Source organism: Mirounga angustirostris, unplaced genomic scaffold (genome assembly GCF_029215605.1).
Source record: "Mirounga angustirostris isolate CCGP_5_RB_7025 unplaced genomic scaffold, mMirAng1.0.hap1 SCAF_6, whole genome shotgun sequence".
NCBI lineage: Eukaryota > Metazoa > Chordata > Mammalia > Carnivora > Phocidae > Mirounga > Mirounga angustirostris.
In genome coordinates, this window is record NW_026991714.1 from 35,340,339 (window position 1) to 35,364,555 (window position 24,217).

General features: G+C 41.8%; 1 protein-coding gene across 1 annotated transcript in view; it reads left to right on the top strand.

Moving 5' to 3' along the window:
• The first annotated feature begins 1,547 nt into the window (after window positions 1-1,547).
• HSD11B1 (hydroxysteroid 11-beta dehydrogenase 1) overlaps window positions 1,548-24,217 on the top strand; it is a 52,679-nt gene continuing 30,009 nt past the window's right edge. Inside the window, exon 1 of the mRNA XM_045877147.3 lies at window positions 1,548-1,730. The gene's annotated coding sequence lies outside the window, so the exon portion shown is untranslated. The remainder of the gene's footprint in view (window positions 1,731-24,217) is intronic.

A 24,217-nucleotide genomic window follows, 5' to 3' on the forward strand; every position in this document is an offset into this window, starting at 1 on the left:
TTAAAAAATCAGGTCAGTTTCAGCATGTTGAGTTTGAGGTGTTCAGGAGACATCAAAAAGGCAAGGTTGAGTAAGCAGCTGGTTACACCACCTGACGCTTAGGAGACAATGCTGCACAGGAGATAGACATTTTTAAGTTTCATCAACACAAAGATAGTAATTGGAGCCATTGGAGTGAGGGAAACCCCACAGGGAAGAGAGAGAAGAAAGGAGTGAGAACAGAATCAAGGCCAACTCCAACATTCACGGAATCCAAAAGGGAAGGGAAGCCTATAAAGAACGCTGAGAAGAAGCAGTCAGAGAAGTAGGAATAAAGCCCAGAGAATATAAATGGACAGAATCCAAGGGAAGAAGATGCTTTGGAGCAGGAAAGAGAGGCTACTGAGAAGTCAGGTAAAGATAAACAGAACCAACCAGTATAAGTCATGATAGAAAAATCTAGCAGGATTGGGGGAGCCCAGTAACACTGTTGAGCATAGCTCCGGGAGGCCAGAAGCCTCCAGAGGCTCAGGCATAGCATGCAAAAGGAGTGAAATGTTGATGGAGGGAGTGAGGCTGGATTGATGAGCCTGAGGAGTGCAGGGGACCCAGAATTTTTGACACAAGGTAAGAGGGAAGACAAAAGGCCAGTAAACAGGCAGAGATCTGGAAGAGGGATGGAGACCTCAGGGTGCAGACGTTCCAAGTCTGGAAGTGAATGACCACAACTACAGATTCCAGCCGTAGCTATTCAAACCCCTCAAAGATGCAATTCCTGCTTACTTCTCTAGGCAGATTTCTAACCATGTCACCCCACCCCCTAAATTCAGTGATCCTGCCGTATGGAATTGTTTGCAATTTCCCAAACATGCCATTCTCTTTCACACCTCCTTCTATTTTCTCACACAGCTTCCTCTGCATGTAATGTTCTACAGACCAGCCCTCCCCTCTCCTCCCCTCTCCCACACACACTCAGTGCTCACTCTTACCTTTCCTCATTTGAACCCAACTCAGTGCTCACTCTTACCTTTCCTCATTTGCCTGGAGCATTCCTGCTCTTGTTTCAATATGGATCAAGGTTAACCTTGCCTCTAGGGTCTCGCCTACTTGCCTGTCCCCCACACAGAACAGCCTATTTCCTTCTTTACACCCTGGGGAGGCCAAAGGCAGGCCACCCCAAGATAGGCCACTTTGGCATGAACATTATTTTGAGTTAAAAGCAATCCAAACCCAGCAGATTCAGGAAAAGCACTTTATCTGCTCCCCACCCCCACCCCAAACTCCTGCTTGTACCAGAAAGAGAGCTATAAAGGAGATTCCTCTTTGCCTTATCTGCATAACAGAGCAATCTTTGTTTTCCAAACATCTCCTTTCACCTTCCTGCTAATGGTCTTTCTCCCCTTTATATCTTCAGACCACTACCCCTCTCCTTAGCTCTTATAAGCCTCATACTGCCTCACTGTCTTTGGAATTTCGTGTCTGTGTGGATTCACTGTATGTCTGAAAGTAAATATGATTTTCTCCTGTTAATCTGTCTCCTGTTAATCTGTCTCATTCTCCTGTTAATCTATCTCCTGTTAATCTGTCAATTTGATTCTTAGTCCAGCAGAAGGACCTTGAAGGGCAAAGGAAATTCTCCCTCCCCAACAGTTGACGTAGTCAACAGGACACTTTAACTCACTGGATACGGCTCGCCCCAGACACAGGGCTGCTCAAAGATCCTGGGACATCTGACATACAGCTGGGAGAAGGTAAGATTTCTTACCATGTCAGTCTCCCAGAATCTATCTGCAGAGTCCAGTCTTTTTCCCTCCTTCGAAATTTAGATTAGCAGGAGAAAATATTTGTGGAACTAGTTCCTTGGGTCTAGCAACTCTGGTTAAATATGCTAGACTACTCTTTGGTTACTGATCCATTTCTTTCCAGAGATGGTCTTTGTTTTTCTTTGTCTGCATCCTTTGTGTCTTTTGTCATGGAATGGGTTGGGTTGACACTAGGTTGCCCACCAACTTCCCTGCGGCGTAGCACACAGTAAAAGAGCATACAGTCCCCAACCCTGTGGCACATCCCTCCTAGGTATTAGTGTGGCTCCGAAAGGATGTAGGGAACAAAGGCAAAAGAAAAGTTAAGTTTCCTTACTACTTACAGCCCATTGACGAGTCCTTCAAACAGGCAGAGTGACCTTCCTCTGGGAGCTCAGCTGCCTCAATGTTGACACTTTGCTAAGCGCAAAAGGAAATCTTAGCCTGACCCCCCAGGATCCTATGAGTCTGCTTTAAACATATAGAAATTCCTTTGGAATTTTCATATGTTAACAATCATCCTCTAAGCATATGGCCCACTGATATACATCTGAAGGGTTTCATGACTGAGTTTTTACTAAACAGTAATAAATGACCTTTTCCAAACAATAGCCAGCTCACCTAGGGTCCTGGAAACCTTGTTTTCCAAAACACCTTGGAGGTTTGTGCTGTCCCTAACCCCCTCCCAACTTAAAAGTATACAATTGGCCACTTTCTCATGACCCCAGTGCAGCTCTTTGTGCCCATGGGTCCTGTCCCTGTGCTTTCATAAAACCACCTTTTTGCACTGAAGACATTCTCAAGAATTCTCTCTTGACTGTTTGCTCTGAACCCCAACATTTCCACATCATTTTGGTGTCCGAACATGTGGCTCGAGTCTTCTCACCTGGACTCCGAGCTTTGGTGCAAACTTGGTGAGTACTTTCTCTTCTCTTTCTTTACCTTCATTTCAAGGGCTTTTTAAGGAGTATGGTCTTATTAGAACACTTTCATGTCAATTGTTCATGCTGTAATCCTCTAGTCTGTGGCTACTCTATGGGGAGGAGAAAGCCTGCATTTTGGATGGAAGTTATTCCATGGCTGGAATGGTAATAAGACCCAGAAACTTGATGCCCTCTCTTTATTCCTGTACTTATACAAAGCTGTCTGTCTTGGGCATGGGACAGCCACCTAAGTCACCAGGATGGCTGCCAATCTTTTAGACTCCCCTGTGAAGTTCCTCCTCATTGGTCTAATGTGATCCCTTCCACATCTCTGGTCTAGTCACTCCTGGCTGTGAGACCTCCATTCAGAGCTGGCCAAAACCAGTACCTGATTGAATTAAAACCCAAACAGGGACCATTTCCTAGAGAAGTTGGCTGTAAAAGTCTACATGTGTTGGAATGTCACTTAGACCATGATGGATTTCTATCTTTACTGTTTTCCATCAATGTCCTCTACTAACTACTTAAATTACAAATTTGGGTAATTTCCCCTTGTAAAACTTTTATAATCTTTTCCATGGGTTATAAACGGTGGGTTCTTCACAGCTAGGCAAGGCACGGTATCTTGTGCCATACACTGGCACCCATTTTGCAGTCTAGAATGCGATGGGGAAGCAGAGGGATGCTAGCATCCTTCCTGCAGGGCCTTTAATGGCAAGACAGTGATCATAACGATTTCATTCGAGGGACACCTTGGGTCACTTTGACACCAGGAACCTCTGACATTATTCTGCTTGGGATGCCACCTGGGAGTGAGGGGTAGGTGGGGATTTTCTTGGTAATGGACCTTCTCTCTTCTTCAGTTCCCAAGGACTCTCCCTCAGAATGCCTTTTAACCCACTGGAAACGATTCAGATTGCAAAATTTAAGAAAGGACTGCTCTCCTGTAATGCTGCATGACCTCCATAGGATCTATCAGATCTCTTCTGCAGGAAACAGGGCAATGGACAGAGGTACCCTAGGTCCAAGCCTTGATGGCTCTAAATCAGGACCTGGACCTAATACCCTCTTCCAGAACGTGTTTAGTCAGTAACCAGGTCAGTAAACTCCCTCGTGATATCTTGGATGATAATTATCTAAATAGGCCTCCTCCTGATAGAACCCAGGTTGCTTGGGGGCGCCTGGGTGGCTCAGTCGGTTAAGCGACTGCCTTCGGCTCAGGTCATGATCCTGGAGTCCCGGGATCGAGTCCCGCATCGGGCTCCCTGCTCGGCAGGGAGTCTGCTTCTCCCTCTGACCCTCCCCCGTCTCATGTGCTTGCTCTCTCATTCTCTCTCTGTCAAATAATAAATAAAATCTTTAAAAAAAAAAAAAAAAGAACCCAGGTTGCTGGAGGAAACAGGCCACTCCTGATGAAAGAGACACTGACCCTCTCTCATTGTTCCTCCTCCTAATAGATGTGGGGGCTTTTCCCTCATTCATTTCCTGGGTTGATGGCTATTATTGGAGCCAACAGTGGTTAGTCTACCTTGGGACGGGGACATTAAGGAATATTCCCAAGCAGCTGCCAAAACTCCCTTTGCTTCAGGAAAGTGCCCTCTCTTCTCCAGCCCAACATGAACTACATATTTCCACTTTGGTGGGAAAAAAACAAAAACACGACATCTGCTCATCTGTCAGCTAATGAGGTTTAGAACCAGGAACCCTCTTTCTCCGTCCGGCAGCACCTGGCCTCTTCTGCCTAACCCCCCCCCGCCCCATTTCTGCAGCACCTTGGCTATGGCCTGTATAACCGGTTCCTATACCATCCTCAGGGCCTCTGGCACCAATGACTCCTCCTTCTACCCTTGCTGTCAAGGAGTGAAGAGCACCCCCTTGGACTTAATCCCACTTACCTGGTGTCTCAGGTAAAAATCGACAATGGGGAACAAATCTATTGACTTTTAAATGGACCCAGGTGAAACATAATTTGGTATTTAAACTAATTTAAGTTTGTTGGTTTAAGATAGGTCTTTAGCATTATTGGCATTAAGTATAAAACTTTTATTCTACCGAGGTTTACTAAAGGTCAAATAAGCTTACGTTTTCTCTGTTGCAGTATGTTAGCAAAAAGATGACTTAAGATGATAGCAAATTTTGTCTGTCTCAAAGTTTTCATGGGTAATTGTTAATAGCGTTCAAAATCTTTGGTAACCTGAAGCTTTAAAGTTTTGTTTGGTTGTTAAATTGGGATTGAATTCATTGGACATCTAGGTCTTTTCCAAATGGGATAAAGTGCTAAAGCACTGATTACTAAACATAAGGCTTATCCGCTTTTGACTTCTTATTGCAGCGAAACTAAGGATATTTGGGTCTGTTGGAAAACCTGCTTTGTGCTTAAATGTATCTGTAAATTTGCCATCTAAAGAATTCTGGTGTAACAGTTCACAATTGGTTACTATTTAGTTTTCACTGGAGACTAAGGTTTCTAAGAGTTAAAATTCGGCTAAATGTAATTAAGACTGATGGAAATAAGGGAAGCCACTCTGTATGTATAGGAACGATCTAAGGAATGGGAATACATTTTTGTTGAAGGTAAAATTAGGTAATTTTGTCCTAGACTGTGTTTTGTTTTGGGTTTTTTTTTAAGATTTTATTTATTTGACAGGGAGAGAGGGACAGCCGGAGAGAGCACAGGCAGGGGGAGTGGCAGAGGGAGAGGGAGTAGCAGGCTCCATGCTGAGCAAGGAGCCCCATATGGGGCTTGATCCCAGAACTCTGGGATCATGACCTGAGCCAAAGGCAGACACTTAACCGACTGACCTACCCAGGCGCCCTGAGACTGTTTTGAGAGAAATCGCTTGGGACAAAATCTGAATGCAAAGGAAAGTTGTAGAAGGTTTGTGAAGGGAAATCTTTGGAAAGGAATTTTAAGTGTGGTCAGGATGAGCTAAGGTTGAAATGAATGGATTTTCAAAATACACTGGTGGAGCGCCTAGGTGGCTAAGTAGGTTAAACTTCCGACTCTTGGTTTCGGCTCAGGTCATGGTCTTGGGGTGGTGGGATTGAGCTCCACACTCAGGGTGGAGTCTGCTTGGGATTCTTTCCCCCTGCCTCCCCCCTCCCACACTCTCAAACTCTCTCCCTCTGAAATAAATAAATAAATGTTCAAAAAAATACATTGGTATAAGATTGAAATTCTGCAAGTTTTCTTAGTCTGCTCTTGATAAGAAAATGTAAACAAAGTTGTTTTCTCTTTGCCCAGAAAAACCAGTTTCTATGTTTTGTCTTTATCAGGTCTTTGATGATCTATAATCCTATTTAGGCATGTGCTTTAAAACTTGCTAAGGTTTTAACGAACTTCCCCAAGATTTAAATCATAAATGAAGTCTCTTTGACTAATTAGGATTGTTTATTTGGTATGTTACATTCTGTTATAAAGTCATCACTCGATATTCTTATTATTGAAGTGTTCTGTGTCACAGAAATAACTTTATTTGCTCGTCAATTGCACCATAATGAACTCTCATATTGATGGGGTTTTGGAATATAGGTGAGGTTCTGTGGGGTGAGGTCTGGAGCCAACAACTAAGAAAGAATTCTTGAGATGTCTTTGGTGAAAAACTGGTTTTATTAAAGCACGGGGACAGGACCCATGCAAAGAAAGAGCTGCTGCACCAGGGTTGTGAGGGGTGGCTGATTATATACTTGGGAGTTGGGGGAAAGTAAGGAAAAGGGAAGTTTCAAAAGAAGTTTCATATGCTAAAGAGGACGGATCTACAAGATACCTACAAGATACCGCTGGCCTTGCCATTGTCAAGTTAAGGTTGTTTTCCCCTCTAGCAAGGTATTAACATTAAGATAGTTTTGAGATCCCTGGAAGAATGTCACACGAGTTCCACCCAGGAGTGGGGGTGGGGGGTGGGGGGAGGTTGCCGGGTGTCAGCTGATGCTTTGTCTTCAGCTAGCCTTCTGCTCCCTCATCAATATCACATCATTAACAATGTCCATTTCTGAGTTTTTGTCATTTATAAGTGTTCTGATGCTCTTATAAAACATGTTTCATCTTCAAGGAGATTCATAAAAAGGACTTTTAGGACAAATACAGGTATTTGATATCTTTAAGATCATAAAACTGAAATGGGTAAGAATTTCCAGAACTAAAAAGCTGCACTCTAAATAAGAATTAGTAACATGGGACTAAATGAATTGTGAAATATGATTATAGTTTTTGTGACTCTTGTTTAAAATATTGCTGGTTCTCTAATGTTCTTCCAGATTGAGGAAACTTTCTCTTAAGATATCTATGACTTAGAAAAATATGATAAAATCTTCCTTGGTGAACAAACTGAGGCATTTAACTTTTCTCTCTACCAGAACCCTCTGAAATTCAAAGTCTTAGTAAGTATGCTTTCTTCCATGGCAATCATAGTCATTTGCATAAGTTCAATAAGAATCCGTGCTCCTTGTAACAGGACACCTTTGGAAACATTGATTATTACCAAGGCTTTCACTGGAATGTCATATTTGAGAGAGACATGCATAGACTCAGATATGGCCAGACAGCTTTTAAGGAATTGAGTTTGACTTTATGAAAAAGGGAGCCATAAAGCCCCTTGGAAATGTTGGCCTGAGACCTTGCTTACAGAGTTCCCAGCAGCCTCACCAGGTGAGTAAAGAATGTCACTTCCTGGTAGGTGCAGGAATCTCAGGATACTTTGGGGACCTCAAGAAGAGGAATTCACCCAAATCTACAGGTATTGCAGGCATGTCTGATGGCAACTACTTGGCCTGGCTTCTGGCCTTGAGAGACTACAAAAAGTTCCATCTAGATTCCTTATGAAAAGTTCCAGCAAAGCCGATTTTGAAAAATCTGCATGGCCAATTGCTATCGTTGCTGAACTTATGTAAATAATTAGGCCACGTTTGTTAAAATTGGACTTGTTTTTCAAACAAATTAGTCTTGATTTGGCTATCTCTGGAATTAGAGATGATTATAGAGAGAAAGAATTATGTTTCAGTAACACACCTCTGTGGCTGTTAAGTTCTAGTTCTGATTGTCTTTGACCACTGTTTGCCCAAGCTAGACAACTTGAGGTAACCTAGCACCTTGACCAATTCTGTATGACTGGAATGACAATATCATTCCCTAAAAGCCAGAGTGTACCCCACTTCATGGGGGTAACTATGGACTTGCAGAGATAATGGATGACCCCACTTTCCTTATGATTGGATTAGATGATGCACTTGGGGCCCTTATCTCCTGAGACAAGTCTTCTCCCACTTGCCAGTGATTTCTCCTAATTAGGATATTGTTGAGGCTAGACCTAAAACAAAGAGGGCTTCTTGATGGTTTTATCCCTTGGCCATATTTGTCCTAGGAACTACCTCTATTGATGTAAAATTGCAAATAGAGGCTTTAGCCAAGCATACAACAGCCCTCCTGGTAGAAGAAGCCTCAAACCTTGCTATGGGACAGTTCCTGACAGTGATGACTCCGCATCAGGTTCAGGGTGTCTTAGAGACCGAAAGCCACCAATGGATGATGGGAGGCTGACTTATTAAATACCAGGCTATGCTCTTAGATACACCTGAAATAATACTTAAAACTTGTCAAACTTTAAACCCAGCTACCTTTATGCCCAGGCCGGACCATCGCATTTCCGTGTTAGAACATGACTGCTCAGAGATTATTGATCTTGTTTATTCTAGCAGACCAGATTTAAAAGATTCCCCTACTGAAAATGCAGATGACAGTTGGTTTATTGATGGCAGTGGTTTCATGGAAAAGGGGATAAGAAAAGATAAGTCAGTCTAATTCAGACCGTTGAGGCCAAAGCCCTCCCAGTATATATGTCTGCCCAAAAAGAGTTAGTAGTGCTCATTCATGCTTTATAATTAGCAAAGCCCTCAAAATTAATATCTATACTAACTCTAAATATGCCTTCCTAGTCCTATAGGCCCATGGAGCAATTTGGAAGGAAAGGGGATCGAGGAGCCATAACTCCCCAATCAAATATGGGCCTGAAATTATGACTCTTCTTGAGGCTCTACACCTACTAAGGAGGTGGCTATAATTCAGCTCAAAGGACAGCAAAGGATATGACCTTAGAATCTGAAGGCAACAATTTGGCAGACTGTGCTGCTAAGTAGGCAGCACAAAATAAACAAATTTTTTAAAATTGGTGTCCTTATATATATATTTTTAAGATTCTATCTATTTATTTGCCAGAGAGAGAGAGAGAGAGCATGAGAGGGAACACAAGCAGAGGGAGCGGCAGGCAGAGGGAGAAGCAGACTCTCCGCTGAGCAAGGAGCCCGATGTGGGCCTCCATCCCAGGACACTGGGATCATGACCTGAGCCAAAGGCGGATGCTTAACCGATGAACCACCCCGGCGTCCCAAAATAAACAAATTTTAAGTCTTTTTGTTGTTGTTGTTAAAGATTTTATTTATTTATTTTGACAGAGAGACCACAAGAGAGGGAACACAAGCAGGGGGGAATGGGAGAGGGAGAAGTAGGCTTCCTGCTGAGCAGAAAGCCCGATGTGGGGCTCCATCCCAGGACCCTGGGATCATGACCTGAGCCGAAGGCAGACGCTTAACGACTGAGCCACCCAGGCGCCCCACAAATTTTAAGTCTTATACCAGTCTTACCTCCAATAAAGTCCATAACTCCAGTCTGTTCAGACCAAGAAATTCACATAGCCCAGGAATGAGGATATTAAAAAAATGCATAGGACTGGCTTCTTGATAATGAGAGAAAACCTTTACACCCAGAAATAACTAATGGAAGGTAATCACCAGGATACCCATTTGGGTAAAAAGGCCCTGGAACAAATGGTTAAAAAACACATTTATGGAATTAGCTCAACCGGGACCATTAAACAGGTCTGTCAATCATGTGCTATTTGCACACAAGCAAATCCAGAGGGTGCGACTCACCCCCACCCTTTTTTAAGGCCAGTCCAAAGGCGGAAGCTGTATCCTGCAGAGGACTGGCTATTAGATTTTACACAAATGCCACCTTGTAAAGGATATAAGTAATTATTGGTTTATGTAGACACCTTTACTGGATGGATAGAGGCCTTTCCTTATAAAACAGAAAAGATCACTGAGGTGACAAAAAACTTTGCTAAGAAATATTGTCCAAAGATTTGAACTCCCTCTGTCCGTACAAAGTGACAACGGACCATCTTTTTTTTTTTTTTTAAGGTTTTATTTATTTATTTGAGACAGAGAGAATGAGAGAGAGAGCACATGAGAGGGGGGAGGGTCAGAGGGAGAAGCAGGCTCCCTGCCAAGCAGGGAGCCCGATGCGGGACTCGATCCAGGGACTCCAGGATCATGACCTGAGCCGAAGGCAGTCGCTTAACCAACTGAGCCACCCAGGCGCCCGTGGGACCATCTTTTATTGCACAAATAACCCAGCAAATAGCTCAGGCCTTAAAGATTAATTACTATTTACATTGGGACTGGCATCCACAATCCTCTGGAAAGGTGGCCCTCCAAAACCAAATAGCCTTGAACTCCTGACTGCAGTTCAAGGAGGCCCAGAATTAAGATAGCTGACTCCTAACGGGAGCCAGCGGCTATGCGACACTGACTCATGGCCATGGCTTTCCCCAGGCTGGATAGGCCACTGTACTCTGGGTTTTGCCTGGATGCATAGACACATTATTAAAACCATTACCAACTCAGCCAACCTTCCAAATTTAAAACAACGGTGGACACGTTCTGTGTTTCATTGGTATGACCACCTAGCATCCATCTTTGTTCCCTCTTTGGCACTGGAGAATGTCGTTTGGCGTATGGAAGCTCTTAATAAGTAAGCAGTCAAAGCCCTCAATGACACTCAACATAGCATTTGCCTATTAAATACTGAAGTAACACAAATGAGTAAAGCAGTTTTACAAGCTAGAATGACATTAGATGTTTTAACTGCTGCACAAGGTGGAATGTGCGCTGTCATAAAAACGGAATGTTGGGTGTACGTTATGTTCCAGATTATCACAAAAACATTTCTGGGTTTCTAACTGACGTGAATACTCAAATTGGCACTTTAAGCGATCCGATCCCTCTCTTTCCTTAAATGATTGGTTCAACTCCAGGACTCAAGAGGATTTTTGTCAACTATCGAAGGACTTCTATTTGGGCTTCTTTTTTTCTGTTATTCTAATCATGTTTTGCTGTTTTCTCCCATGCCTCTCCACCTGGTGCCGAGACTCCTTTACTGCCATAACCTCAAGCCAACAGATGCTCCTTTCTACTCCGGAAGATCCATACGTGTGGTCTCCCTTGAATTCAGCTGCCTCTGCCTTCCATAACTCCTATATATATAAGCCCCCAACTGACCAGTGTTGACCCACAGCTAGGGACATTTCCATGCCCCTGTTCATCAGAAGGAAGTTACAGAAGATAAGACCTTCCACCCTCAGCAACCTTAAAGATTTAAGGGTCAAAATTATTCAGGGGGGAATGATGCAGGAAACAAAGGCAAAAGAAAATTTAAATTTCCTTACTACTTACAGCCCATTGACAAGTCTTTTGAAGAGGCAGAGTGACCTTCCTCTGGGAGCTCAGCTGCCTCAATATTGACACTTTGCTAAACGCACAAGGAAATCTTAGCCTGACACCCCCCGCCCCCCAGGATCCTGTGAGTCTACTTTAAACATATAGAAATTCTTTTGGAAACTTCCTTTATGTCTACCCCCCAAGATACATGTTAGCAATCACCCTCTAAGCATATGGCCCTCTGATATACATCTAAAGGGTCTCATGACTGAATTTTCACTTAACAGTAATAAAGAACCTTTTCCAAACAATAGCTAGCCCCCTCAGGATCCTGTAAACCTTGTTTTCCAAAACACCTTGGAGGTTTGTGCTGTCCCTAACCCCCTCCCAACTTAAAAGTATACAATTGGCCACTTTCTCATGACCCCAGTGCAGCTCTTTGTGCTCATGGGTCCTGTCCCTGTGCTTTCATAAAACCACCTTTTTGCACTGAAGACATTCTCAAGGATTCTTTCTGGACCATTTGCTCTGAACCCCAATATTTCCACATCACAAGAGACCCAAGGCTTTAGCTAAAGCTGTTAAGGTGCATATAAATTTTTTCCTTTTGTCTTGTTCTATGTCCTAAGAGCTTCGCTTTGTAACCAATGAGAATATTCTCTTTGGTCTCCATCATCTAGAGGGTGTACTTACCAGGGTATAACTTGGTGGCCAGTCAAAACAACTGGGGATCTAACTCTGACTCTCTCTCTCTCTCCCCAACTTTTCATCCTGGGCCTTGCCACCTCTCAGTGGTGTTTGTCATGAGAGGTTCTAGACCATAGGAACCTTTGTCCTCTCAACCTTCATTGCTTATGAATGATGGAAAGTTCCATTTCAATAGCACCTGCCTAGTGCCACAGATTAGCGGTCTGTGACTGGAGGTGTCTTATGATTTTGTGGGAGACCAGAGACACCATTTTCAGTACACCATCCTTACTGCCTGTGCAGTGAAGACCTTTTCTTTCTTAGACTAATCTTGGGAGTAAACTTTTGGATCATGGGGGCTGCATCATCTATGACCTCCTTGAATGCCTCTTGTGTCTTTGGTTAAGCCATTAAAAGGCTTATTAGTTTGAGTTGCTGTTAAGAGATCCTACTCCTCAATGGCCAGATGATGGATCCTTTAAATTGGCTATATTTAAAAGAAAAATATTCTTTATAGAGAGTTCTCAATTGTCTTATTAGTATAACAGATAGCCTTAGGGATTCCTTTGACAAGATGAAAGAACAGAAATTAGACTTAAGACAAAAATAAATGTTCACATCCATTGCAAATTTTCCTAAAATCTGCTTGTTTTAACTTCCCTTTCCGTACAAGATGTACGGGGAGCATCCAGCCTATTCTCTAGGTTCAAAGTATACAAGTTGCTTATGTAAATGCTGAATGCCAGGAAATGAACTTAGTAAAAGCACCCAAGATTGGCAGTGAGGCTGGCTTTGATCCTACCTCCCGGGGCTCTATAATCAGTATCTGCCAGGTCTAGGCTTTCCTTGCCAGGTCCTTTACAGGTGTGTCCTAGATCCCCCACTGCAGAAGAATTCTTTTGCCTGGACAGCAGCAGATCTTTTAAATTATAAAGGCTTCCCCCCCCCCCCAAAAAAAATCCTACCAAATTTAGAGAGAAATTGGTTGATGACTATTCATAACCTCCCTTCCACAGAGGATACAGGACCAAAATTTCTCCAAGGCCCTCCTACAAATGATCTCAAAAGGCTAATATTCGGGGACTAATAGAAGCCAAGGTTAAATTGTGTACCTAGAAAAAAAAGGCTTTTGTTGAAATGCTTTATACAGACTTTACAAAGGCGTAAGTCTTTTGATTCCCATTTTACTTAAAAATCCTCCTGATATAAAGAAGCAAATTTAGTTTAAAAAGCAGCCAGTCCCTTGATATTCAGGCTGTAATCCAGTTCTTTGGGGGAATTAGAAACAACTGTCTTTGTCTTACAAATCTCTAAAAAACCAGAAATGCAACTCTAAAAATAAAAGTCAAAACCCACCCATCTTTATCAATCCCCAAACCTCACCTATTCCTCTCAAAATGTTTGTAGATATAAACACAATATCAGAACAAAATTCCCCTGTATTAAAAAAAAAAGTAAATTTTTGATAGCAATTACCCCGAAATTCAAGGGGAAAAACATTTTGCATTCTTTCTCTGTCCCTTGAAATTATAAATATTATCATGTCTTTAAAAGGTAAATACAGCCCACCATCACCTGAGACTGAAGGGAAGAAAAAGGAGGGTGGAAGCCTTTTTAAAATAAAAACTGCTAAAAGGGCTCTCATGCCCAGACTCCAGCACCTCTGATAATAGGCAGATACGTTCCCAATCTCCACCTCGGAGAGAACTTGGATACTTACTCTGAGCCCTTGTGATGCAAATTTTCTACCCCCATCTTCCCTAGTACCTAAGAGCCATTCTTTGAAATACAAACTTGAGAGTTTTCCATCAAAATAAATAAATGGAGGTATTTAAAAATTGGGTCTTTCTGTCTTGTCCACAAATATTAGTAAAAATAAAAGCTCTAAGATTTTATTTCTCTCGAGTGTGTGTCCATATATGTTGTAAATATGAGGTATTTTCTCTACCTCCAGGTGGTATTGCTAAAATTAATTTGCCAAAGAGCTCTTTTAAGTTGGTTTTAAGGCAAGCATTTGTAAAACCTGGACTTTCTTAAGCTCAGAAAGAGAAACTAACCCAAATGTTTTTCCAGTTCACATGATCTTGTAAAATATTCAGTATTAAAAAGCTAATTTGGGGGCGCCTGGGTGGCTCAGTCGTTAAGCGTCTGCCTTCGGCTCAGGTCATGATCCCAGGGTCCTGGGATGGAGCCCCACATTGGGCTCCCTGCTTGGCGGGAAGCCTGCTTCTCCCTCTCCCACGCCCACTGCTTGTGTTCCCTCTCTCGCTGTCTCTCTCTCTGTCAAATAAGTAAATAAAATCTTTAAAAAAAATAAAAATAAAAAGCTAATTTGAAGTTGTTAGTTTAATTAAAATAGACATATCTTTAGAGTTATCAGCATTAAATGTAAAATTTTTATTCTGCCTATATTTACTGAAAGTCAAATAAGTTCATGCTGTATCAGTTGCAAAATTTGCCAAAAGAAAAAAAAATCTTCAAATAATCATTGACTTTGTCTAATGCCTCATGTCTTGTGGGTAATCTAAACACAATTGTTAAGAACAAGTAAATTAAATAGATGTAAATAAGATAAAAGGTTTGTAGGTAAACTTTTAAATAGCTTCCAAAATCTTTCATAACCTGAAACTTTACAAAGTTTTGCTAAGTTAAATTTGTTGAATATCTCCATCATTTCCAAATAAGATAAAATAATAAAACATTAAGTACTGAACATTGGTTTATTTACTTTTGTTTAATTACAGAGAAACTAATGATAAATTCAGGTCTGCTAGTAAAGATGATTTGTGCTTTATTGAAAGGTTGTACTATGAAAAAGCATACATTTCTGGAAATTTTAAAATGTATTCATAAATTTGCCAACCGAAAGAATACTGGTATCACAGTTCACAAATTGCTTACTACAGAGTTTTCATTAGAAATTAAGGTTTCTAAGAGAAAATTTTTAATAAATGTAATTAAGATTACTGAAAATAATAAAGGAAATAACTTTGTATGCAAGGAAAGTAAGATGTGTGTCTGGGAATAAAAAAAAAAGAAGAAGAAGAAGGAGAAGCATGAGGAATGGGAACACATTTTTGTTGAGGGAAAAGAAAGTAATTTTGCCCTAAAGTGAGGCTGGTTATTTAAAGAGGGAAAACTTAGGACAAAATCCGAGTGTAAAAATGTTGCAGAAGGTTTATGGAAAAGGAATCTGGAAAGGATTTTTTTTTTTTAAAGATTTTATTTATTTATTTGTGAGAGAGAATGAGAGACAGAGAGCACGAGAGGGAGGAGGGTCAGAGGGAGAAGCAGACTCCCTGCCGAGCAGGGAGCCCGATGCGGGACTCGATCCCGGGACTCCAGGATCATGACCTGAGCCAAAGGCAGTCGCTTAACCAACTGAGCCACCCAGGCGCCAGAATTTTTTTTTTTTAAAGATATCTTTTATTTATCTATTTGACAGAGAACACAAGCAGGGGGAGGGGCAGGCAGAGGGAGAGGGAGAAGCAGGTTCTCCGCTGAGCAGGGAGCCCGATGCGGGCCTCGATCCCAGGACCCTGGGATCATGACCTGAGCTGAAGGCAGCTGCTTAACCAACTGAGCCACCCAGGTGCCCCGAATCTGGAAAGGATTTTATGTGTGGTTGGTACTGGCTAAGATTAGAGTCAATTTAAGTAAGTAAATGAGTTTTAATATTAAAAATACACTGAGGCAAAATTAAAATTTTGTCTTTCTCTTTGGTAAAAGGACAAATTTTCTTGAACTATTGGTCTGCTCTTAATAAAAAGTTGCAAACAAAAGTTTTCTTCACCTTTAAAGTTATCTGCCTGGAAAACAAGCATTCTGTGTTTTGCCAAAATAATTTCCTACATTTATCAAGTCTGGTTACTTAAGAAAACTGAGTCTTTATATTTAAAAGGCTAAATTTTGCTTACAACTATTTAACCTCCTGTATTTGCCTTTGAAATCTTTTATTGTCAATTTGGTTAAATACATAATTAAATATTGTTTCATAATAATTTATGATCCCAAAATGAAATTCTAAAATGAAATCTTTTGACCACACTCTAACTGATGTGTTCCCGAGCACTCCTGGAACATTTCAAAGATTTTGTGAGAAATTAAATTAAGTAGGCTTATTTGGCATGTTAAATTACATGGGAAGCATTGTCAAGTAAGTGATACTAAAGCCCTCGGGTTATATCTATGCAGATATCTTATTAAACTAAGTGTTCTAAAAATTGTATGAAACTCCTAGAAATCTGATGTCCTGGTATGTTATTATCTTGGACTGTTGTGTGTCACAGCAATAACCAAATTTCTTTGTCAATTGCATTGTAATGAAGTCTAATCAGATCTTTAACTGTGGTCATTTGTAAGTCTTGTCATTTACAGTTACTGTTTTACTTCAATGCTATTGCAAATGTGTTTCACCTTACGTGAGACTCATAGAAAAAACTGTGAGTACAGGTTTCTGATAATCTTAGGATCATAAAATTGAACTAGGTAAGAATTTCCAAAACTACTGGAAAAACTGGATTCAAAGAATTAACAACTTGGGACTGAATGAAGAGGATAATTATCATTTTTATGACTTTTTGTTTTAAACATTGCTGACATTTTTAAATGTTTCATTTTTCCATATTTCAGGAACTTTTTCTCTTAAGCTGACTGACCTATAGCAGTGTGATAAATTATACCTTTGTAAGCAGAATTGGAACATTTATCTTTTCCTCCCTACCTTGTCCCTCCAGAATTTAAAAACTCTCAGTGAGGGCGCCTGGGTGGCTCAGTTTGTTAAGCGACTGCCTTCGGCTCAGGTCATGATCCTGGAGTCCCGGATCGAGTCCCACATCGGGCTCCCTGCTCACCAGGGAGTCTGCTTCTCCCTCTCCCGCTCCCCCCTCTTGTGCTCTTTCTCTCTCTCACTCTCTCTCTCAAATAAATAAATAAAATCTTAAAAAAAAAAAAAAAAAAAAAAAACCTCTCAGTGAGTATTCTTATATTTTCATGGCAATATATTTATTATCCCAGTTCAATAAGAAACTGTTCTCCTTATAACAAGACACAATTGGAAACATTGGTTATATTACCAAGACTTTTGACTGGAATTTCCTATTTTAGGGAGACATACACAGACTCAGATATGGCCAGACAGCTTTAAAGAACTAAGGCTGACTTTATGGAGCCAACAAAGTCCCTTGGAAATACCAGCCTGGTACCTTGCTTTCAGAGTTCCCAGCAGCCTATGCAGTGAGGAAAGTCACTTTGTGGCAGGTACAGGAATCTCAGGATATTTTGGGGACCTCAGGAAGAGAGGAGTTAACCCCAAATCCACAGGTATTACAGGCAAAATCTGATGGCAAGTATTTAACTTGGCCTCTGGCCTCAAGAGACTGTTAAGAATTCAGTCTAGGGGCGCCTGGGTGGCTCAGTTGGTTAAGCGACTGCCTTCGGCTCAGGTCATGATCCTGGAGTCCCGGGATCGAGTCCCGCATCGGGCTCCCTGCTCGGCAGGGAGTCTGCTTCTCCCTCTGACTCTCCTCCCTCTCATGCTCTCTGTCTCTCATTCTCTCTCTCTCAAATAAATAAATAAAGTCTTTAAAAAAATAAAAAATAAAAAATAAATAAATGAAAAAAAAAGAATTCAGTCTAGATACACCTTATGAAAACTTCCAGCAAAGCAGGTTTTTATTTTTATTTTTTTTAAGTTTTATTTATCAAAGAATCTCTACACCCCACATGGGACTCAAACCCATGACCCTGAGATCAAGAGTTGCACAGTCTTCTGATTGACCCAGCCAGGTGCCCCAAAGCAGGTTTTTGAAAAGCCTATACGGCCAACTGCTATTCTTGCTGCACTTATGTAAATAATCAGGCCGTGTGTTTTTTGTTTGTTTGCTTGCTTGGTTTTTTTAAGATTTTATTTGACAGAGAGAGAGCACAAGCAGGGTGAGTGGCAGGCAAAGGGAGAGGAAGAAGCAGGCTTCCCGCTGAGCAGGGAGCCCGATGGGGGGCTCGATCCCAGGACCCCAGGATCATGACCTGAGCCAAAGGCAGTCGTTTAACCAACTGAGCCACCCAGGCGCCCCTGCTTGCTTGTTTTTGAAACTAAACTTATTTTGCAAACAAAATACTAATCTGGCTATCTTTGGTAGAAATGGGGGTGATTATAGAGAGAAAATAGATTTCAACAACAGACCTGAGTAAATATTAGATTCCGATACTGTTCACTGTAAACTAGACTAGATCCGGACTTCTTCTAATGTCCTCCAATGCCTGACTACAACCCTCCAAACTAATGTTTTTGATTTTTCTCCCACTTCCTGAGGTGGATTCATTTGAGAACTAAAATGCCCTTTTTCCTGAAGCCCTGCAAACTAAGTATGAACAACCTGATGTAAACTTCAGAGAAATCACCACAACAGCTCACATATAGGCCATCTTCATGCCTGCTGCTTTGTGGGCAGAAATATCACCAAAGACATTCACACCACAAACGAGGAAAATCTGTCACTGGCTGTTTTCACACTATCTGAAGATACGTCAAGCTTGACAGCTAGAAATTTTCTCTACTGTCTACCCTCAGAGCTCAGAAACCGGTTTATAACTTGATCTAATCATTAACTATTGTTTTTCTTTCATTTCCATAGAAATGCCTCTTATTTAATACCTCATTGTTTAAACTACAGGCCTAACTTTGAGGACACACCTGAATTACCACCTCCTGAAATGAGTTTAACTAAACTGACCTATTGCCAGGACTGATTCAATGAGCTGAAATAATCTACCAGCTCAACTTTTAATGTGTCAGGGAAGTTTCAGAGGAGGGAACCGCAGACTGCCCCAAGATGGGCCACTATGTCATGAACATTATCTTGAATTAAAAGCTGTCAAAACCCAGCAGATTCAGGTAAAGCTCTTTATCTTCCCCTCAACTGCCTGCTTATACCCAGAAGAGAGCTATAGATGTGATTCCTCTTTACTTAAGAAACTTATCTGCATAATAGGACAATCTTTGTTTTCCAAACATCTCCTTTCACCCTCCTGCTAATGTTTCCCCCCATCCTTTGTATCCTCAGAACCCTGTCTCCTTAGCTCATATAAGCCTCATGTTGCCTCACTGTCTTTGGAATTCATGTCTGTGTGGATTCCCCATATGTACAAAACTAAACTTGATTTTCTCCCATTAATCTGTCTTTTCTCAATTTGATGATTAGTCCAGCTAGAATGACTTTGAAGAGCAGAGGAAATTCTTCCCACCCTCCACAGCCTCCACCATAGACTTCTATCATATCACTAGTAGATCTTTATACATTTTGTTTACTTCCCCTGAAGAAGTTCCAGGACTTAGAAAGCATTTTATTTGCATTTCATTCATGGGACCTGACCCATAGTAAGTACTAAATAAATGTTAGCAGGTGAAATCTCCCCTCAGCCATCATATGGCATGTATGTCTCTTTTCCTCCTTCCTACTTAGCCCTTTTGGGGGCTGTCTGTGGCCAGGCTGCTGGGTTTCATTGTGTGAAGGTGGATGAGGCAGTCTGACCTCTGCTATCAATAACCATGGTCAAGAATGTTTTGTCGACACCTAAGGCCTAGTTTCCCAGTGTTCCCAGAGCTCTGTGCCACTTCTGGGGTTGCCAGATTAAACAGAGAATGCCCAGTTAAACCTGAATTTCAGATAAACAATGAATACTGTTTTAGTATAAGTATATCCCATTTAGTTGTAGGGAAGGAAATTTTACCACCCCAAGATATGTCTTTTTGGCACACTGATTATTCTAAGTTGGTTATTTTTAATAAACCACGGGCATAAGAGAAGCTCTGAAAACCAAGTAGCAGTTACCTTTTTGTAAGAGACATTTACATGTATGAGGGAAAAATCTCCATTTGTAAGGGTGTATCCCTCAGTACCAGGAGGAAGGAGGTGACTCTAATTCTCTAGAAACTGTTATCAGTGGAGAAAGCAGAAACCCCAGATGTTAAATCTGCGTAACAACCTTACACTTGAGTACTGTGCTTTTCCTGGTAACTTCTCATACCCGACTCCCCACCCACAACATCTTTTGTTTTTAGCTGGAGACGGTATTTCAGGGGTAGCTTCAGCCTCTTTACGGTGTTAGTTTTCCTGGATCTCTCCCATGTATATAGGAGGCATACATGTTATTAAACTTTTGTTTTGACTTTCTCCTGTTAATCTGTCTTATGTCAATTTGATTCTTAGACCAGCTAGAGAACCTTAAAAGGCAGAGGAAAAATTTTCCTCCCTAACACAATAGTTGAGTTATACATAGTCCCAAAATGTATTTTTTGTTTATATATATATCCACGGTTTATATATATTTGTTGATTATATATATCCTAAAAAATGTATTCTGCAATTCAAATTTAACTGGGTGTCCTGTATTTTTTTTTTAAAGATTTTATTTATTTATTTGACAGAGAGAGTGAGAGAGAGAGAGAGAGCATAAGCAGGGGGAGTGGCAGGCAGGCAGAGGGAGAGGCAGGCTCTGTGCTGAGCAAGGAGCCTGATGTGGGACTCGATCCCAGGACCCCGGGATCATGACCTGAGCCGAAGGCAGACGCTTAACGACTAAGCCACCCAGGCTCCCCTGGTGTCCTGTATTTCTATTTGCTAATCTGGCAAACCTGCTTCCCACCAAAGGGAAGTGGCTTCTCTCTAATGCTGAAGGCATGGGCACCCTAAAGAAACCCACCCAGCTGAGGCTGCCATGCCACCTTGATGTGCTTCCTGAAAGCTGGACTTAATAACCAAGAAAAAACACAAGATGGGCCAAAGCCCAAATGTGTGAGCTATGTGGTGGCCTTGCTGGAGTCAGCCATCTGAGCTGTGTGGGTCTCTTCCACTGCTCCTCGTGTGCTACCTGTGGTTTACCAAAGTTGCCAGGGAGTAACTTTTTCACTTACTGTAGGTGGGCCCTATCTCTCCTTCATACTCAGATGCAAATCCATGGGAGTTAGGCCAAAGGAAAAACCTGAAAAACTGCAACTACAGCATGTTTAGAATTGTCTCTGCCCCACTCCCACTGAGGGACAGGGATCAGACCATGCTCTGGGCCTCATCAAGTACCTGTTCTTTCCCAAGAAGCTCTTGGCTGTCCCACACAAATGGATTCCAGGTAGTCTGCCCCAACAGTCTCCTGGCCACAGACCATATGTGACAGGTGAGGACAGGACAACATACACAGGGCAGTTTATCCTATTCCTAGTCCATTTTCCCCGATCTTGAGATTCCATTAGTTAGAAAAGATGAGAAAAATCTGTCCATTAGGAGTGAGGTCATGCAGAAGGGTTGACAAAGAACTTCTCCCCCACACCTCATTAGATAAACACAGGAGAGGTAAAAGAAAGGAGAGAATGTGGAGGAATCTGTGTTATTGGATAAAATGATATAAAGTGGTGGTCGTGTCCATAGCGTGGAACAAATCTTGGCAGCCATGGCGCAGACTGAGTTCCTAAAAAATCAGACCTGAGAAACTGGATTGGGATGGTTGGGAAAGGTAAAGAGAAAGGGAGAATTTTATGCATCCTAATATGCTAAGATCCTTTCCTGTTTCAGCATGTTAGCGGTGTTTTCCCAGGAAAGGGAGAATCTCCAAAATGAAAGGGTTCACCCACCTTTTACTCTGAGGTCTTCCCACTCTTCCCCTGGTAGGATTAATTTTCAAAAAGAAGAGACCACTTACCAAAGCTACTAAACAGGCCTGAAAAGCCCCACAGCTGCTGCTGCCTCAAAAATGACAGATGGCATCTTTCACGATCCACATCTTATGCCAGATGCATGGAAATTCCTCTTTGGCTACCTCTCCTCACGGTTTTGCCACCCACTATTAGTCCTAGCAGATCTGGCCCATCCCTCATGGTCCCCTTCACATTCAATGTCCTGCTCTTCTCACGTTGCTACTTCTTGACCCATTTATTCAGGTGAGAATGATCAAATCAGAACTTTTGGCTGGGCTGGGACATGTGCCTCCAGCTGAAAGGGACCCACTCTGAGTTTGTGAAAACTGCCAGGTTGTGTTTAGGTATTTCACTGAAAGCCTACGCTAAAGTGTACATGGTCGATGCATTACAAGGGATTGCCAGCATGAAGGAGTGGAGCGAACAGCTAGCTTCGTTGCCGTGGCAGTAAAAGGAACTTCACTTGAATAGCGAAAATATGACTCAAAACAATTGCTAGGTGAAACATTCATATTTCCTTTTGTCTTATTTATTTATTTTTACTTTGTTGAGGACCACTAGAAGAGGAGTAGGGAGTGGGGCTGAAGGTTCTAACCAGAATGCTGAATCCCAGTGATTTCCCTGGATTAAATCAAGCTGCAGAAAGATAGCAATTTTCTCACTGCTGCAGCACCTCAGAAACACTAATAAAACAGCCAAGTTCACTGAATGCCTATTTTGGAGCAGGGCTAGGGGGATATGCAAAGAGACAAAGAGAAAAAGATCCAGTCCTCTAGGAGCTTATAAGCTAATGAGAGAACCAGGCATGAAGATATGGACATGCCATGGATCAATGTTTCTTACATAATCTGGTCAAAGTGTGGCACCAACGCATCCCTGAGGCCCTCTTGGGGGTTTGAAAGGTCCACTATTTTCATAATCATACTAAGACATTATTTGCCTTTTTTCTTTTTCTTTTTTTTTTTAAAGATTGTATTTATTTATTTGAGAGAGAGAGAATGAGAGAGAGAGAGCACATGAGAGGGGGGAGGGTCAGAGGGAGAAGCAGGCTCCCTGCCGAGTAGGGAGCCCGATGCGGGACTCGATCCAGGGACTCCAGGATCATGACCTGAGCTGAAGGCAGTCGCTTAACCGACTGAGCCACCCAGGCGCCCTATTTGCCTTTTTTCTTATTCTTTCATGAGTTTTCTAGAAGCTACAGGTTCTGTGATAATACAAAGCATAATACATGTATACTTATCTATTCTTGAGTTGAAAAAAAATTCTCACTCTTGGGTGACTGGCTGGCTCAGTTGGTAGAGCATGGAGCACTTGATCTCAGGGTCGTGAGTTCAAGCCCCATATTAGGCATAGAGCTTACTTAAAAAAAATTCTCAGTCCTAATTTCTTTTAGAGGGACCTCCACTTATTTTTTTAAATTATTTTTTAAGTAGTCTCTACACCCAACCTGGGGCTTGAACTCACGACCCCGAGATCAAAAGTCGCATGCTGTACCAACTGAGCCAGCCAGGCGCCCCCTCAGTCTCAATTTCTAATACATCAATATCAACAGTAAAAGCCACATATAGGCACACTTCATTTTATTGCATTTTGCTTTATTGTGCTTTGCAGATATTGTGTTTTTTTATAAATGGAGGGTTTACAGCAGCCCTGCATCAAGCAAGTCTATCGGCAACGTTGCTCACTTTGGGTCTCTGTTAAACTTGGGTAATTCTCCCAATATTTCAAACTTTTTCATTATTATATTTGTTATGGTCTGTGATCAGCGATCTTTGACGTTACTATTGTAATTGTTTTGGGGCCCCACAAACTGTACCCGTGTGAGATGGCAAAATTAATCAATAAATAGTGTTCCGACTCCTCACCAACTGGCTGTTGCCTCATCTCTCTCCCTCCCCTCAGGCCTCTCTATTCCCCAAGACACGACAATATTGAAATTAGGCCAACCAATCACCCTACAATGGCCTCTAAGTGTTCAAGGAAAAGGAAGAGGCCCCATCTCTCACTCTAAATCATAAGCCAGAAATGATTAACCTTAGTGAAGAAGGCATGTCGAAAGCCAAGGTAGGCTGAAAGTGTTTGTGTGCCAGCTGACCCGGATGTGAATTCAAGGGAAAAGTTCTTGACAGAAATTGACAATGCCACTTTAGTGAACGCCCAAGTGATAAGAAAGCAAAATGGCCTTATTACTGCTATGAAGAAACTTTGAGTGGTCTGGATAGAAGTTCAAACAGCCATAACCTTCCCTTAAGCTAAAGCCTGATCTAGAGCAAGGCCCTAAGTCTCTTCAATTCTATGAAGGCTGAGAGGTGAGGAAGCTGCAGAAGGAGCAGAGGTTAGTTGATAAAGTTTAAGAAGCCGTCTCTATAACCTAAAACTTCAAGGGGAAGCAGCAAGTTACCCCGAAGATCTAGCTAAGATAATTATTGAAGGTGGCTACACTAAACAACAGATTTTCTATGTAGACAAAACAGCTTTCTATTGGAAGAAGATGCCATCTAGGACTTTCACAGCTCAAGAGGAAAAGTCCATGCCCAGCTTCAAAGCTTCAAAGGACAAGCTAACTCTCTTGTTCAGGGCTAATGCTGCTGGGGACTTTAAGTTGAAGCCAGTGCTCATTTACCATCCTGAAAACCCTAGGGTCT